The sequence below is a fragment of the Solanum verrucosum genome, unplaced genomic scaffold (assembly GCF_900185275.1).
Source record: "Solanum verrucosum unplaced genomic scaffold, falcon-dt-bn FXZP01000247.1, whole genome shotgun sequence".
In the NCBI taxonomy this organism is placed as follows: Eukaryota; Viridiplantae; Streptophyta; class Magnoliopsida; order Solanales; family Solanaceae; genus Solanum; species Solanum verrucosum.
The window spans coordinates 1,131,922-1,151,184 of record NW_026020125.1 but is presented as its reverse complement, the minus strand read 5'-3'; the positions used below and the strand labels follow the sequence as shown (position 1 = coordinate 1,151,184).

Here is a 19,263-nt window from a genome sequence, read left to right as displayed (position 1 = left end):
TTGATCAGAGACTCTTAATTGACCAACTTTTTGATTGACCAACTTTTTGACAGATCCCATGTACATCTCGTAGGTTTTTCTTCGAACTGTACATACCAACTTTAGAAACCAACTTTAAGCTCTAAGATTTCACTAAGTCTAGGGTCACCTACGAGACCTATCTAATAGTGTTACATGAAATGACAGGTCATCCTGGTGAACCATACAAAGGATACTAGGACTTGTTTTGAAAAAAATATTTTTCTACTTCCTACGGTTGCCATCTACGACCCGTAGAAACTTCTATGGTCCGTAGATGGGACTCATAGACACATACACCAGCCTAAAAACTACATTTTCCTTCTTTCCGAATCCGAGGTGTTACACTAAACTCGATGTATGGGACTTAATGAAACTGTTGAAATACAAATTTGAGGTCTCCTTGACTCGACATCTGTGAAAGTCACAAGAAACTAATATACTGCTTAAAAAGGCTAAATCAAGCTCAATACCTTTGAAAATTCAACCAAGACCTCTCTTAGGCCTAAAATCATCCTTCGAATCCAACTGATATCTTTGAATTTCAATCTGAGCATCTGAACCCTGAGTATTGACCAAAGTCAACACAAAGGCTAAAAAATACCCAAATTTATAACTTAGGACCTTAAATCCTCAAAAAGACCCCGAATCTGAAACTAACAACTCTCATAGACCAATTTCCACATTTCGGGACTGATGGAATCAACTAATTATATTCTGACACTCAAAACTCCAAAGGACAACGAAAACTACTTTTTAATAACTTTAGCCTTTCAAACTCAAATCTTTCAAAATTCACAACATTTTACTCAAAGTTTGAAACCAATTTTCAAAACTCAATCAGTAATATTTCAGGGTCAATATTGGGAGGGACAAAATGGTAATTTTATAAAAATTATAAAAAATGACCAACCCGGTTATTACATTAGCCACTACTAAAAACCATATTCATCCTCAAACATAAAGCAAAAGAGAGTATCTGAAGCCACGAAAAGCTGAGGATAACTGGCATGCATATCTGACTCTATCTCCCAAGTCGCCTCACCAACTGAATAGTGCTTCCACCGCGCCTTCATTGAAGCAATCTCCTTGGTCCTAAGCTTTTGGACCTGCCTATCCATGATAGTTATATGCTCCTCCTCAATGGACAAGTCTAGACCTAACACGTTTGAATTAAGAGAAAGCAGATAAGACTCATCCGACACGTACTTCCAAAGTATGGAGACATGAAACAAATGATGCCTAGCTAACAAGCTAGGTACCAAGGCCAACTTATAGGCCACATCTCCCACTCAGCTCTAAATCTCAAAAGGTTCAATGAATCTAGTACTAAACTTTCCCTTTTTTCCAAACCTTATCACACCCATCATGGTGAAACTTTGAGCCAAACATGGGTTATAGTGTGTAACCATAATGGTTCATTTGCTATCCGGCGGGGATGGCCTTAATTTTCATCTGAACATGATCTGAAAGTGGGCAACTTCTTAGTTTTCCACTTTGTTCAGGATGATCGGTACATCATTGTTAAAATATTTGGAACAAGCGCTTGTGAAAAGATCAACTTCTACAGTGACATTGGAAAAGGAAAACAAAAGGCAAAGATTTATCGGGAAGAAACTACCCTTTTTTTTCAAATAACATCTAGTTCACATTTAGATGTTGAGATAAACACAGAAGCACATTTATCAAATTACATGATAGAGGATCCATTGATGGCTCAAGAGGATAAGAAATCCAAAGAAGCATTTAAGTTTAGTAGGCTTTCTGTTCAGAACGAATTGTTAGTATTCTTTTGTTGTTTTTTTTGTGTATGTGTTCTTTAATATACATATTAGGTGTCATGACCCAAAAATGCACATGATGACACTCTTATAAACCCACCAAAACAATTCAACCTAAAATCCAACAATACAAAAGAAATGCGGAAGATAAATAAAAAATAGCATAAAAGCGGAAAATTTTATAAACACCCCCAAAATCTGGTTGTCACGTGTACAAGCCTCTAATGTATGAAAATCAAATTGAAAGATAAATACAAGTCTTAATGTCTTTGTTTCTCGAATAGAACAAAATATAAAATAAGGAACAAGAGGGGCCGCTGGGATGACAAGATGTTACCTCTCATTATATCCTTTAAAAGCCTCAAATAAAGATAATGATAAAGAAGAAAGATCACACAGGTTCGGGTTCGGAACCTACACAGGTGTAAAAGCAAGGGGTAAGTACCAAATAACATGGTACTTAACAAGCGATCCACTAAACAATATAAAACTAAGCTAGAATACAAGTACTCCTTTCAACTACAACCTACATAGAAATCAGTTCAACCTAACAATTTACAGTACACAACCCATAAGATTTGGTCAACAATCAACAAGTATCAAGTTAATCAACCACTAGTATCAAATATGTCAATCACAAGCATCAAGCATCTCAATCACAATTATCAATTTCATCAAATCATAACAGTCAAACACTTGACGAAACTATTTCCCATCGGTACAATACCACTCGCGGAACCATTTCCCATCGGTACAAAACCACTCGTCAGAACCATTTCAAAATCAAGTAAGACCCATAGATATTACATGAAATCATAAATAATTTAGGTAAAATTGAATTTGTAACTTGGAAATATTCGGGACTCAATGGATGAAAGGGATCCATTGATGAACTTCCCTCATACATTGATAAAGAAAGCCCAAAAGAAATGGAGAAAAAAATATACTTGAAGCTTGAACACTTGATTTGTCTTCTTTGAAGCTTGAGAGGATTTAGAGGGGATGAATGTAGATGTGTTCAGGGAATTTGAGAGAATGAGAGGGTTTAGGTAGATTTAGGAGTTGAAAGGTAGTTATAGGTCTTAAAATTAGGATCAAAACAACATAGTATAGGTATTAGATGAATAGGAAAAAACCCAGATACCCTTAATAAATAACTATCGAATAGTCCTATAGTTTGGACCTACGGTCTGTAGATCTTTCTACGGCCCGTACTGGTCAACCATAGAACTAACTTCAGAAACCCAAAAATTTAATCAATTCTCGCGAGACCTCCCTACGGTCTGTCATTTCTTCTACGGTCCGTAGAACCCAAGTTCAAGTCCAAAATTTCACTAAGTCAGGTCAACTTCTATGAAGCCATCTCAGTCCTGTAAAAGCTACTATGACTTGTCATCTTAACCTGTTGATTGAGGTCTCATGTTATTTCCTATGAATCCTTTCTACAAGGTTCATCTACATCCCATCCAACACCCTACAATTCATCCTGTTCACTCGTAGGTCAAACTTCAGCAACTTAAATTTCCCAAAAATCTTTCCCAGTGTCTATGGAACCCTTCCTAACTCTAATTCATAAGAAATCTTGTCAATACATCTCAAAATCTGATATAGACCCACATATCAGGGACTAAGTTTCTCCTTTTTCCAAACCTCATTACACCATTAGTGAAATTTTCAAGTAGACCTAATCATAAACATTAAATTCAAGTTATCTTCTTCTGACATCGATACAAGACTTTTGTCAACTTTGAGCCATTCTCAACCTTTCCTGAATAAGTCGAACCTTTTTCGTTGCCTCATGCACCAACTCGGGTCCTATTAAAGCAACCTTACCAACTTCAAACAAACCTATAGGATACCTATAACTCCTACCATAAAGAGCTTCAAATCATACCATCACATTGCTAGAAAGATAGCTATTATTATAAGCTAACTTAATCAAAGGCAAATTATCATCCCAATTACCCTTGAAATTAATAAATAAAGCTCTTCATATATCTTTCAAAGTCTGAATAGTATACTCAACTTGTCCATCGGTCTGAGGGTGGAAATCTATACTAAGTTTCACTTGAGTACCAAGACCCTTCTGAAATGACTGCCAAAACTAAGATGTAAACTACGTACCATGATTGGATATAATAGACAAGGGCGCTATATGCAACCTTACCATTTCCCAATTATAAATCTTAGCATACTCATGTTTGTCTAGCAGACTCCCTGATAGCCCTAGTGAACATCCAAATATTTGTCTAACATTAATTCATGAAGGTACTCAGGCTGAAGTGAATCTATCTTTTAATACTTGGAAATTCTTCTCACAAGCTTTTGTCCGTATGAATTTCACCTTTTTTTGAGTGAATGTCGTCAAAGGCAAAGCAATAGAGGAGAATTATTCCACAAACTTTCTGTTGTAATCGGCAACCCCAAGAAACTTTATATATCTAAAGTGAACCAAGGTCTAGGCCAATTCTTAACCGCTTCGGTTTTTTTAGGATCAATTTTAATACCTTCACCAGAGACAATATGTTCAAGGAAAGCAATAGACCTCAACCAAAAGTCATATTTTCTAAACTTAACATACCATTCACGATCCTTCCGAATTTTTAATACAATCCTCAAATGCTCAACATGTTCATGCTCACTTTGTGAGTAAATTAAAATATCATCAATGAATACAATCACGAACATGTCAAAAAAAATTGAAGATCGTATTCATCAAATACATAAATATCATTGGGGTATTAGTTAACCAAAAAGACATAACCAAAAACACATAATGACCATACGTACCAGGTTCAAAAATTCGTCTTCAGAACGTCATTTTCCTTCACCCTCAATTGGTGATAACCCGCCCGGAGGTCAATATTGGATAAAGAACTCGCATCTTGGAGTTTATCAAACAAATCATCAATCCTTGAAATTAGATACTTATTATTAATGGTAAACTTATTCAATGCACATTCAGAGGGAACCGTCCTTCTTTCGAACAAACAAAATCTTAGAAACCCATGGTGAGATAGTCGATCCAATAAATCATTTATCCAATAAGTTTTTCAACTGATCCTTTAATTTCATAAGTTCTATGGGGGTCATATGATAAAGAGAAATAGAGATAGGCTGCGTATCTGGGGAAGGTTAATACTAAAGTCTATATCCCTTTTGGGAGGAATACCGGAAAGATCGTCAAGAAACACTTCCAGAAACTCATTTACAATTAGAACTGACTCAAAAGTAGCGGTTTTAGAATCTATAACTTTAACCCGAACAAAATGATAAATGCAATCTTTAGAAATAATTTTCGTAGCATTTTCAAGATATGAACTAACCCTTAAGAACATTGTTCCCCCTTCCCATGACATGATAGGTTCGTTCGGAACCTTGAAGGTGAACAATCAGGTCCTACAATCTATGGAAGCATAACATCCATAAAGTTGATCCATCCCAAGAATAACATCAAAATCTAACATATCAAGCTCTAAAATATCAACATGAGTGACTCCATGGGAAATAAAAATAGGGATTGTTCAATAAACTCTCCTAGTAACAATAGAATCACCAACTGGAGTAGAGAAAAAAAAGACTAGAAAGGATCTCAAGACCAACATCAAATCTTATGACCACATAAGGGGTAACAAATGACAAAGTAGAACTCGGATGAAGCAAAGCATACACATCAAAATGAAAGACTTTGAATATACCGATCATAACATCTGGAGAACCCTTATGATCCTGTCGAGTCTAAATTGCATAAAACCTATTCTGATATGGAGCACCCGAACCAGAACCACTAGGTTGAGCGTTCCTACCATCCCTTAATTCCCTTACTTGCAATCATCAGACAATCTCTCATCTCGTAACCACTCTTCCCACAAGTAAAGCAATTATCCGTACCAACTAATCATTTTTCTCAAATAATTCTTACCACACCTTTGGTAAGTGCGAGTAGAAGATCCATTACCACCACTTCCTTGAAGTTTAGGGTTAGACACATTTTTATTGCTGAAATTATGAGTTGGAATATTGGAAGAACCTTGACATGAAAACTTTTACCAGAATTGAGGACGAACATGTCCACCGGACATAGAATGAGAAAAGTCACCAACTCCGGTCCTTACCCTCTTTGATTCCCTAGACTTCTCCTTTAGATTTTCCTCTTCAATTTTGTTGGGCCTGTGTCATCAAATAGGAGATATCCATCTCCTTAATGAACATGACGGTACATAACTCTTTGAACATCATTTCAGACACACCCGACTCAAACTTACTCATCTTTTCCCAAGAGTCGGCAACCATAGTTGGAGCATATTTATCTAATTGAGTGAACTTCAAAGAATACACCTTCACACTCATATTCCCTTTTCGAAGATTAATGAACTCAAGCACATTTTCTTCCCTCATCACAAAGGGAAATAAATAATCAAGAAATTCTCCTGTAGATTTCTCCCAATTGAGAGGACCTGCATTAATAAGACCTCTCTTCCTTCCATTGTTTGAACCAAACTTGAGAACCACCTTATTGTTGATAAGCAACCAATTACACCTTTTCTACTTGCGATACTCTCATAATCTCCACTATCTTATACACCTCATCAATGAACTCTTGAGGATCCTCATCAACCTTCGATCCATGAAATTCTGGAGGATTTATCCTAGTGAAGTACCTTATCCTTGTTGCCACCGTACCCATATTTGGGTTCATGGGAGAAACAACTTCTCTATTTTCTTGGGTTGTCATATCTTGAGCCAAGACTTTTAAAGTGGCTCAAAACTCGGCATGAGTCACTTACTCGGGTAAAGGGTCGATTGGAACTTAATAAACCTCAAGCTCCACATTCTCACATGCATTCCTTCTCACATAAGGTCTTTGAAAAGCCAAATCCTAAAAAAGCATTGGATAAGAGTTTGGAGAAGGACCTTTATAAACATAAACTCAATGACACGAATTTAGAGTAGTGAAAGAAGTGAAGTTTCCTAGATGCCTTAAAGCCTCATATTAATGAATGTGGCATGCTTCACACTTATGAACAAGACTCAACTCAACACAGCTTTTCAGAAATTCTAGGAGCTTTTCTAAAACCTTAAGTTCTAAATACCGTGTTTGTCAGGACTCAACGTATACCCTAGATGTGACATGTCGTATAAGACCCTAGGAGGCTCTACATAAGCCACTTGACATACATCCAACAAAACATAATAGAAAATAAGAGAAATTAAACAAGATATCTCATATCATAGGAGATTTTGACATAATAGTGGAAGTCTAATCATAGTTTTAACAAGTCAATGTAATAAATCAAAAGACTGGTTGGGATCTAACCCATAAACCACATACAACATTTGAAAATTAAAGAAATAAGAAAGCATAGTAAAGGTGACACGTTCCTCAGAAAATGACGACTTACCAAGTCTTCAACGATCAACCAATCAACTAGCCACGAGCGGGAGGAGGATAAATAAGAAAGCATAGTAAAGGTGACACGTTCATATTATCTTACTTAGAAAGGTACAAAATTAAACTACCAATCCAATCATAAGTTCATATTAGAGTAGCTCCTAAAAAACATGATTTATTTATATGTGAGAACTTTTTACAACCATGATTTCATTATATGTGAGAAAACCTTTGACCATTATTTGATACATATCCCATAAGCATTCTTAGTTCATACTCAATGTGAGAATATTTCAAAACCTTAATTTCATAATGTGTGAGAAAACTTTTCACCATTCTTTGATACAATCTCATAAGCATCATTAGTTAATAAGATTTCTTTATAAATTCATCATCATTAAAGCACGGGTCTTATGTAAATCAATTGGAAATCACGTGGTTTTATCAATTCATACATAAGATGATTGAATATGAACAAGTAAATCAAGTAAGACTAATAGAGATTGCATGAAATCCTGGGTAATTTAGGTGAAATTGAATTTAGAACTTGAAAATATTTAGGACTCATTGGAGAAAAATGTGACTTGAAGCTTGAACCCTAGATTTTTTTCCCTTGAAGTTTGAGAGTATTTGGAAGGGATTAATATGGATGATATTTGGGAATTTGAGAGAATGAGAGGATTTGGGTAGATTTAGGAGTTGAAAGGTGGTTATAGGTCTTAAAATTAGGGTCAAAACGACATAGTATAAGTATTAAATATATAAAAAAAATCTAAATACCCTTAATAAATAACTGTCTAACAGTCCTACAGTATGGACCTATGATCGATAGATCTTTCTACGGACCATACTAGTCAACCATCGAACCAACTTCAAAAACTCAAAAATTTAATCAATTCCCATGAGACCCTCCTACGGTCCATTATTTATTTTACGGTCTATCATTCCTTCTACAATCCATAGAACCCAGGTTGAAGTTTAAAATTTTACTAAGTTTGTTTCACTTAATTCGTAGAAGCTACTACAACGCGTCATCTTAATTCGTAGACTAAGGCCTCATGTTATTTCCTCTTAATCCTTTCTACGAGACTCATTTATGGTCCATCCAACATCCTATGAGCGTGTCAATTTCTAAGTGACTAAGTTTCATTCCTGAAATATAACAATCAGAAAAGAAAAATAGCAAGCAAACGATAATATTTATATTTGAATTTGTCAAAGGTTATAATCTTTATGAAATTTTAATAAAGAAGATGTAATGCCTTGATTGTTCTCTTCACAATTGTTCTTTATTTGATTAAATACTTGCGGCTGGAAACTTGGAGAAGAAGACTTCTTTGTATACGAAAGACTTGCAGATCATCACTGAAGAACAAGGATTTTTTATGTATTTCCGGGCGTCCTTTTGTACTTCCTCTTCCTTCTAGTCTTACTAGAACCCCTTTATATAGTTGGAGCTAGGGTTTTGGAGGTGTTTTGGTCTTCAAGTAATTTAAGAGGACCTTATACTTGAAGAACATGAGTTAAGCTCACCTTGTCAACTTGATGGACTGGCCCAAATCTAATTTAGACTTTGTTTTAGTCATATAATTTCAACTTAAATATTAATCCAACTTTATTAATCAGTACTTTGAATTGATCAATATATCATGAATTTATGTATTAATCCAAAATTTAATATGGATTTATCAATAAAATTTTACTGTCTACAACCATGATTGTATGTTGGTTTCTTGTAACCCTAATTTTTTTAATCAGCGCCCAAGCAACATTTTATATTTGGTTAACATTTTGTTAATCGTAGTCCAACCAACAATTTTATGTCTATAAAGCTTTAAAAGCATTTCTATTTTTGCAGAAACGATAAAACTACTGTATAGTTTATTGTTTTTTCAAAATTGAGAAACATTTCTAAAATGGTGTTTGGTATAAAAAAAGATTGAAATGCAAGAAGGTATTCAAATAATTCTCGTACTTCAACACTTTTTGAACACAAATTTCACATTATGACAAGCTATTTGTTCACCACGTAGACCCACAAAAAAATTTCAAAATTACCTTTTGACATTTATGAAATTTCCATGAATATTTATTCGTTTTCTATTAGTGGTTTTTTTTAAATGTATATACTAATAAAAATTTAAATTATCTCATTGAAATTCATTTGCAAGAGAGAATATATCATGTAAATAGACTCTTCTTAATCCAGCTCCTTAAGGTTTTCGTGTGCATCTTTGTTGAGATCTCGAGATTGTAAAATACTATCTCCTTTGTGGTACTGAATGTTTTGATTAAGTTTTTATTTGCTCAATTAGCATATCGGTTTCACTTTAAGGTTTAGGTTATTTTTCTCCAAATCAATGAAGAATGGAGACATAAGTTAATGAAACAACCTTGGAAAAAGAAAATAGGGTTCTTAATGCTTCAACGTGATTTATCTATTTCATTGTGAAAAAAACTTTTGTAATTAATGTTCCAACAATCACAATTACAACTTCATTACTTACAAAACATATGAAAAATTCTACATTAATACTGGCATTGCCACACTACTATTTTAGAGAAGTAAACCCAAAAACACTAACGACATGTCAATAGAGAACCACCAAATTGAACTACTTGCACCTTAACTCTCAATACAAATAAATTGTAATTATCGCTTAGCTTTTTACGTTTCAGTATAAAATAAAATGAACACATATTTTTAGAACTCTATAACCTTCGTTCATGACACATGTATAGTGCATGCAGAAGCTTCAACCTCTAAATTAGCAAAACACCAAAAACTAAAAAGCAAATATTCACATTTTAAAGTTCATCCAGGTGCAAAAAAAGTGATTGGTATTTTTAGGAGACTTCTTTGTCGTTTCTAATCTTGGCGTTACAAGATTCAATAAAATGGGCTAGTTTCCTTTTTGGCAAATAATTTATGACCTTTTTATCCTTTTCAAAAAAAAAAGATTCTTCTTCTTCCTCTAAATATTAAACTATCTAATATATTTAGATTTTAACTATTTATATACAATGAGATTGTAAATTAAAAACAAACATTGTTAGGAACATGAAAAAAAATTTCTTCTATATAAACAGTCATAGAGAGTAACTCAAGTAGGCTACTCTTCATTAACATTCCTAAATATAATGGATTTTTGATATTTTTGGGGACTTTGCGCTTTAAATAATTGTACTTGATGGTGTAGTGTTTGGAGATTAATTGGAATGGGGGGCACCTACAAAACTTAATTGAATAAATTGCTACTAAATTTCTTTTTGATTTATTTTTTAGGTTAGATTATGAAAAAGTGGAGTTGAGTTGTGGGGTCATGGACCTTTTGATCACGTTAAAAACTTGGAGGATATATTACAGATTTATGAAAAAATATTGGAATCCCAATACTTGAAACATTAAATAAGTTTCATCCCACCAAAAATAAATTATAATCCCAATATTAAAAAACATTAAAAATATTTCAATTTTTGAAACCGTTTCTGAGAAATATTTCTCTCCCTTTGTTCTCCAATGTGCCTTTTCATCTTCCATCTACCCGCCATCTCGAACCATAAACCTGCATAAATTCACCTTTCTCCAACATCCAACCTTTTCATCTTTCATTCTTGAAATCATAAAAAAACATGAGATTCCATAAACATTTCCCAAAATTCAAAAATGTTTTGCAGTTGATTTTTTTTCTTCAATCTCCATCCCCAATTTCAATGCTCTATTAATTAATAAGTTCAATATTTTTCCTCTGTAAAGACCCTCCAAGTCATTTCTGTGTAAATGCCTTCCTTTCGTCGTTTAGAGTGTTCCTATAGTGATTTCAATTTAATCATGACTTGCTAGAACAAATAGCTCAGACACCTTATTGTTCACTTGATTTTTCTACAAGTTTCTGTGTTTGGAGCTTTTGAAAATTGAATGATTGGCTTCGATCAAAAGTTTAAGAAGACATCATATCGGCTTCGGCCTCCTAAGTAGCACTGATGAGTCGGGGATTTCGACTTATTTGGGGTTTAATATTCATAGTTTTACTGTCCTCAATACCTACTTTATGCTCTAAACTGATGCTAAAATGATAATTTGCATAAATGAATGCAAAAGAGCAAGGCAAGGACATTATCGTGTAAAAAGGAGCAGAAAAGCTAAAAAAGTTGAAGAAAAGCAAGGTTGATGATCTCCAAGAACACTCAGTGAACCGTCGAGCGACTGTTCAGCTCGCCAAAAGTTCAGAAGGCTAGCCGAGGTAAAAAGCCAACTCGGCGATGGAATGTGAAACTCGATGAACCGCCTATTGGATTGGCAAAGGAGACCCTGATCGCCTAAAGTTACAAAAGTTGAATGGTGAAGAGTCAATTCAAGAAGGCGATGGAAGAGGGCATTTGGCCCATCACCAACTGGGTTGGTGATGCTCGACTTACTCCACCGATTGGTCCTAAAGTTGAAAATCTGGAAGAGTATAAATGCGATTTTTAAAATATAAAAAGGGAGTTCTGAAGTTTCAAAAGTTCCCACACATTCTAACTCTGGTTTTTTTTTATCTAAACACTATTTTTAGTAGTTTTTGAGTAGGATTTTGAGTTGGGTTTTGATTTTGAATTGATTCCAAACATTGTGAAGACTTGCAATTTATTACCCCACTGATGGAGAACAAAGTTGGTAACATTTTATTGCTTTTTATGATGTGTGGCTAAGAACCCCATTCTTGGGGGAGGGGTGATTATGTGATTAAATGTTCTAATTAGCTTATGGGTGTTAGTATTTACTGATTTAAATGTTGACTTGAAGTGGGTTTGATTGATAGTTGTGTTTTAAATCATGAATTATAGTTGCAAATACAGTTCTAGTTTAGCATTCTAGGCTTGCTTGAGAAAGAGGTTTTAGAGTTAAAACTATCAATTGATGATTGTAGTGATTGGGTTATTGTTGCTAAAAGAAAGTGAATTTGAATTAGATCCTACCAATCTAGCTTGAGAGAGAGTAGATTAATTAAGGTTTTGGGATGTTCATAGTGTTATGCTTTTCGAGGTTCGAGAGAACTCGCTTGATTCGTGGTAGTTTATTGAGAGATGGCTATTACATCTAAAGCCTAGCCTACCCACTAAGATTCAACGTCTTTTAGTAGATAATAATCACCCATATAGAGAAATTGGTGTTTAATCGATCACATCCTCAAGGATCCTTCTTTACTTGATTATCGCCTATTTTCGTAGTTGTTAATTGCTCACTCTAATCCCCTCATTTGGCACTAGTTGTCAACCCCTGAAATTTATATTAACTTGTTTCAATAATGTTTACTTCTACAAACGACTAGAATATGCCTTTTACTTTGTAATTGAATTCTCTACCGGATCACTCACTGTGGGATCGACTCTAACTCTTCATTGGGTTTATACTTGATTGCAATCGCCTACACTTAGAATTGGAAGAAGTGTAGTTGAGCGTCATCAAAAATGGTGCCGCTGCCAGGGAGTGGTGTTTAGAGTTCTTTTAGTGAAGTTTAGTTTTAAATTAGTCTTGTTGTAGTTGAATCAACTTATTTTTGTTTTTTATTGGCTTCTCTTGAATAGGTGACGAGATGAGTGTCAATGGGAGCAATGCTAGGCAACTTGGACACAGTGATGACATTGGCAATTTCCACAATGTAAATGAAGCTCAGTTGGGTAGTGTGGGTGTTATTCGGTTGCCTCTGGTCGTGGGAAATGCGGTTTTTCATGTGACTAGCACGATGTTGTAGTTGTTGTAAATGAAGAGTTTGTTTGGAGGTCTAGCTCATAAGGATCCCCATTGATCACATCTAGAATTTTGTGGACGTTTGAGGTCCATTTTCTTTAAAGAACATCTCCGAGGAGTTAGTCCAACTTCGATTGTTCCCTTTTTCTCTTATTAGGGAGGCAACTAAGTGGTCGGCCGACCTACCAAGGGACTCAATTACCTCTTGGAAAGAGCTCACTGAGGCGTTCTACATAAGGATTTTCCCTCTCTCGAGGATGATGTCATTGAGAGATAATGTCCAGAACTTCAAACCGTTGGATGGTGAACCAATACATAAGACATCACTGAGGTTCCAGAAGTTGCTGCTCCAATGTCCAACTCATGGACTCCTAAACAATGTGTTGTTACAACATTTCTATCGGAGTCTAGATTCAGTCAACAAAGGTGTGGATGACTAACTCGTTCAAGGAAGGATCATGCAGCAACCGTTTGAATTAGCCTCTACTCTTCTTAATAGGATCAAAAAGATAAACCTGTGACATCTTGCAAGTTGATGACTAGGAAAAATATTAAAAATTTGAAATTTTCATTTTTGGAAAGAGTTTTAAAGTTCTGGAAATTGGGTTAAGTATGGGAAAAAGGGGAGTTTTTGGCCAACTTTGAACAGTTATAACTCCTAGCTCAGGATGAGTTAGGTGTAGTTCCAGTTATGTTTGCAAAGTTCGTGGAATGGTCTTTCCAACGCCGCCAAGTTTGCTCGATTCCGAGTTTGTATGAGTGAGTTATGCCCTTCGGAAGTTGGGCAGTTGGCAGGAAAGTCTGTCCGGAAATTTGTAAGGGTATTTTGGTCTTTTCCCTAGCCTTTTCTTTTGGATATATATGAATGTGTTATACTGATTTTGATAAATTTTTCTCATTTTTAAACAGTGAAAGTAAGAGTTTAAGAGAGAAGAGGAGAAGAAAAGGAGAAGAAGAGGAAAAAAAGAGAAAATCAAGCAAGGTTTCGTCAAGGATCGTTGTGGATATCGTCAGGGGTGATCCCTTTTAGGTATGTGAGTTCATAGTGTTGGGTTGATTCCTTCCCCCACACACCAAGCTCGTTGAATTTTTGAGAAAAGATTGAATATGTTTGTTGAAGTTGTTGGTTGTAATTGTTAAAGGTGTAGTTGTGTTGTGTTGAAGTTCTTGTTGGTTTTGGTGTATGGTTCGGGTGGTGTTTCTGAGTTAAATCTATTGTATGTTGAGAGGTTTATGATTTTAAGTGTTTGGGGCTGGAAACTTTGAAGTGTAGAAGGTTTAGAGTTGGAGAAAACTAAGGAGAAAAGTCGGTTTACGGGGAAAAAGGGTGGGGCGTCGCACCTGTCAGCGCGCCCCAAGAGGGGCTCTGAACTTTCCCCCTTGGGGTGGCGCGCCCATCAGTGCGCCAGCAGGCCCCCTCTGAAGTTTTTGGTCAGGCGCTCCACACCTCTCAAAGCGCCAAGTTTTCCCAGTCCTCCCCCACTTTTTCATACATGTTCCTAGGTGTTGTACCTATGTTTCATAGTGGTTTCCAATACTCCAAGGTACGTTTAAACATCAAGAACTCGTCCATAACATGTGATCAAACACCTTGAATCCATGATTCCAATTCAAGGAGAGTTAGTTTCCAAGTCAAGTGAAGTTAAGAGTTGAGTCTAGAAGTTAAAGAAGTGAGTCAAAGCAAGTTTTTAAAGTTATTCAAGAGTCTTTATTGAATGTTTTAACTTCATTTTAAGGCTCAAGTTTCAAGTCAAGTAAGGAGTAAAGAGTATAGAGTTGAGTTCATTTCTCAAAAGTTATTAGGGAACTATGTATTCCCAAAGAAGTTTCTAAATGTTTTTACATTTGAGTAAGAAAATGAACTATGATTCCAAAAGAGCCTTTGGGCTAGTTTTCAAGAAAAAGGAACATCGATTCCAAGTGAACCTTCGGGCAAAGTTTTGAGTAATTATCTCAAATAAATAAAGATGTGTTTAAAACACTTATGAGCTAAGTATTTTTGGGAGTAATCTTGAGCACTGAATTGGGGACACGAGCTCATATTAACTCAACTCTCCATAAGAACCATGTAGCCAACATGGGATTTAACGGGTCATACTTTTTAGATGATCACGTAAGATTAAGCTAGTGGATCCTCTTAGTAAAGTTAGCTTCTTATATCACCGCAAGGTATAGGATGGTCCTTGGGCAATGTGAGGTAAAACGTTGTATCACCACTAGGGCTCATAGTGGTGATTGTCAGTTAAAGAATATCCCACTAAAGTTATATTACTTTTATATAAGTAAAGTTGAGTTTGTTATCGTTTTATCCTTAACGAACTAAGTTGTTCACACTATTTGACAAGCTTTATATATTGCACGTGTCTTATTGCTTTATATATTGAGTTCAGTTATTCATGAGTTGAACAGAGCCAAGGTAAGAATTCCTTTGTACTCCTTCCAAGCTTAAGTTGTGGTTTAGCTTTCCATCTCGCATACTTGTACATTCAATGTACTGATGCCAGTTGGCCTGCATCTTATGACGATGCAGACACAGGTACCCAGGGTCAGCATTCAGCACGCCGTTGATCTAGCTGAGCACTTCAGAGTTAGTGGTGAGCCTCTTTGTGTTCCAGAGGACTCGATTATGTTGTTCTCTTAGTTTTGTTTTATTAGGATGTTGTGGGGTCTGTCCAAACATCCCTCTCAGTGATATAGAGGCTTCATAGACAGTCAGTCAGTTGGGTTTGAGTCTCTCATCTATGTATATATGTAAATATTCTATGTTGGGACTCGAGTTGCCTTTTTGGCTAGATTTTTATCAGTTGGTTATTTTATAACCTTTCATTGCATTGAGTTATGCTATCAAGTTAAGTTTCTGCTCAGTTAAGAAAGCCAAGCCAAGGGTTCACTTTGGGCCAACAATGGTCTTCGAGTGCCGGCCACGTCTAGGGTATAGGTTCGGGGCGTGACAAAACCGTTCTTCGTACACTAGAAAAGATCAAGTGTCTCATTTGCATTTCAGGATGACAAAGGAACAAATAGAAAAAGACCAAGAGCGGGATGAAAACATGGCTAAAATGATGACCCAAATGGATCTTTTGTCACAGCATGTCATGGGTAGTGGTTCTAATGTTGTGAATGCAGTTGGAGTTAGTGGAGCGAACCCCGATGATGCACACTTTGAGGATTTGTACAATGAGGAAGTACATTTTTTGGTAAATCAAGGAGGAGGTTTTCGTCCGAACTATCCAAGGCCGGGTAGGAACCAAGGTTGTAATAATGAGCGTGATGAAGGTTGGAGAGACCGTGATAGGGAATAGCGTGATCGTGGAACTAACTGGAAGGAGCGGGATGGTGATAAGGATCATGATGTACCCCCGCATAAGCATAAAAAATCAAAAGAGCAAAAGGTTGATCCTAAAAATTTCCGCACAGAGGATATGCTTGCACGTATTCTCAAGAAATTGGAAATGTCAGATAAACTACTAAAATAAATGAAGGAAGACGTCTAATCTCTGAACTAGACGGTTACCTCTTACTCAGTGTACATTTAGCAGCTAGAAAAGCAGATGGGCCAAATCTCGTCCCATTTAAACCTAAGGAAAAAAGGGGGTCTACCGAGTGATACCTTGGTTAATCCAAAGAATGAAGCTTGAATGCGTATCTTCATTGTGCCACAACGTTAAATAAGACACTTCTTGGGAGGCAACCCAAGTTTTTGAATTTTTAATATTGTTGTTTGAATAATGGGTGTTGAATTTGTAGGTTGAAAATTTGAAATTTTGGGAAGGGGTGCAAGTAGGCGAGCCCAGGCACCAATCGGCGACTCGCGGAACAGGTTAGCGAGCCTGATCTGGATTTCCATTTTGATCAACTTAAAATTTCTGTAAAATTCAGAGAACAAAAGAGCCATTCGGCGCATCGTTGAATGGTCGGCAACTTAAGTGAGCGTCACCGACTGGCGCGCGAACTGAAGGGTCAAAAAGCCAAAACCATTTTTAAATTCAAAAACTCCCTTCAGTTTGTATTTTCCGACCTTTGCACTTTCACAACCATATTTTAGATTTCTGTACTTATCATTTTTGCGTGGGGATCAATTGATCGGGGGATTTCGGGCATTTTTGTTTGTGGATTCTCTAGTCTAGCACTCGCTTATCTGATCTTGAGGTTGGTGATCTGAACCCCGTATTTAATTTTTAGTAGTGTTCAATGCATGATTGTTACCATGTTGAATCATTTGTGTAGTATTGGTTGTTCGAATAATTGTTATTAGTTTCTGCCCATGTTATGTTGTGTTTATGCTTGTGTTAGCCTATAATTGTGATATCCCCGTGTGGTATGTCACGACCCGAGCCTGCACCCTGGATGTGATCGAAACTTGAGAACCATTGTTGGTCTCCAAGCGAACCCTTATCCTGGCTAACTACAAGCGGAAAACTGATTCAAGCATACAAAAGCTTAAAAATTGAATAAAATTCAATTAAACTTAAACACAAGCTTTAACTCAAAAGAAAACTGAATAAAAATAAATTATTCAACTCACCATAAAATAGGTAACTTAAGTCTTTAAAACATTTAATAAAATAAATGATACAGACTTCTCAACTATACTGACTATCTATGAAGCCTCTAACTGATAACGATGGAAGTCGGGACAAGACCCACGACATCCTGACTAAACTGAAAAGTAAATGAAATCCTCCTGAAGCAAGGAGGCTCACCATAGCTAACTCGAACTCTCAGATGTATCAACGAAGCTCCTGTTGATGATCCTAAATACATGTGTCTGCCTCACGAGAAAATGCAAGCCAAATGGCTCAGTACGTGGAATGTACGAGCATGTAAGAGGAATTCTAAAGCATAACATAAGCTTGAAACTTGATAAGAAGGAAACATACTTACCTCCTTTTAATCTTACTCAACTCAAGGAATACTCCAAACTACTCAAAACTACTCAAACTTACTCAACTCAGAGATTAGATACTCAACTCAAGGATATGATATTCAACTCTGGGTACTCAACTCTGGATACTCAACTTTGGATACTCAACTCTGGATACTCCGCTCAATATAAAGCAACAACACACATGCAATATATGGAAAGCTTTATAAAACAGTAAAACAACTCAGTTCGTTAAAGATAATGCAATAACAAACTCAACTTTTCTCATATAAGAAAATATTACAATTTATGTGGGAGTTTCTCTAACTGACAACCATCACTTAAGAGCTATAGTGATAATACAACACTTTACCTCACGCTGGAAAGGACCATCCTATACTTTGCCATCAGCATAGGACCTGAACTACTAAGTGGATCCACTAGTCAATTGTGAAAAAGGTTCATCTAAAAAGTATGACATTTTTCTACCCATGGTTGCTACATGGTTTTATGGAGACGTGAGTTATCTGAACTCATGCTCGCCCCCAATTCGGTGCTCAATGCTACTCCCAAAATATGATACTAGTTCTTTATGTTTAAAACATACTTCTTTCAGTGATTTGAGATAATTGCTCAAAACTTTGCTCAAAGGCTATCTTGGAAATCTCAGTTTCCCCTATTGTTTTATTTAGAAAGCGATACTCTTTTCTGAAAACTAGCCCGAAGGCTCTTTGGAAATATCAGTTTCCGTTCTTATTTAAATGTGAAAACATTTTAAATCTCTTTGGAAATACATAGTCCCCATATAGTTTTTGAAGAAAAGAACTTCAACTTTACTCTTTACTGAACTCAAAACTTAAAACTTAAAACAAAGTTAAAAACGTTTGTAAAAAACTTCTTAAAATATAGTTCATACCGAATTATGGACATGAACTACTCAATGCAAGGTTTTCAATAACCATAGATAGAACTCAAATACTTGGAACTCAAGAACTTCAATGATACTACTCATTTCAAGAATGCTCAACTCAGAGCTCATGCAGAATTATGAGCATGAACTACTCAACTCAATGACTCAAAGATACTTCTCATCTCAAGACTGTTCGACTTATAATGTTCATGCGGAATTATGAGAAAGAAATATTCAACTCAAGGACTCAAAGATACTTCTCAAAAAGGATTAAGAACTCAACACTTAAAGGCTTAGAGCTTGAAGAAACTGATACTAAATTGATGGTGTTCATGCGGAAGTTATAGGCATGAACGACTTGACTCAAGGGTCAAAATATCAATAAGGAACTCAGGTTTATGACTCTTCTCATTCTCTCTGAATTACTTTCTCAATACTTAGTTCAAATCGATAGTTGATCTCAAGGATTCACAATTGAACTCAAAGGTTTTCTTGAACTCTACCCTTAACTCTCTCTTAAATGTGAATTATGAATTCAAGAGTTATGGTTCATGATATGAAGGATCT

At 35.8% G+C, this 19,263-nt stretch overlaps 1 protein-coding gene across 4 annotated transcripts in view; it reads right to left on the bottom strand.

Annotated features, from left to right (window-relative positions):
- Positions 1 to 19,263, bottom strand: part of LOC125825807 (eukaryotic initiation factor 4A-2-like) — a 468,338-nt gene that overhangs the window by 85,201 nt on the left and 363,874 nt on the right. The window contains exon 1 of one of the 4 annotated variants that reach the window (XM_049505100.1): positions 2,176 to 2,180. The exons of the other annotated variants lie outside the window; for them this stretch is intronic. The gene's annotated coding sequence lies outside the window, so the exon portion shown is untranslated. Of the gene's footprint in view, positions 1 to 2,175; positions 2,181 to 19,263 lie in introns of those variants that run through there. 4 annotated transcript variants of the gene reach the window in all.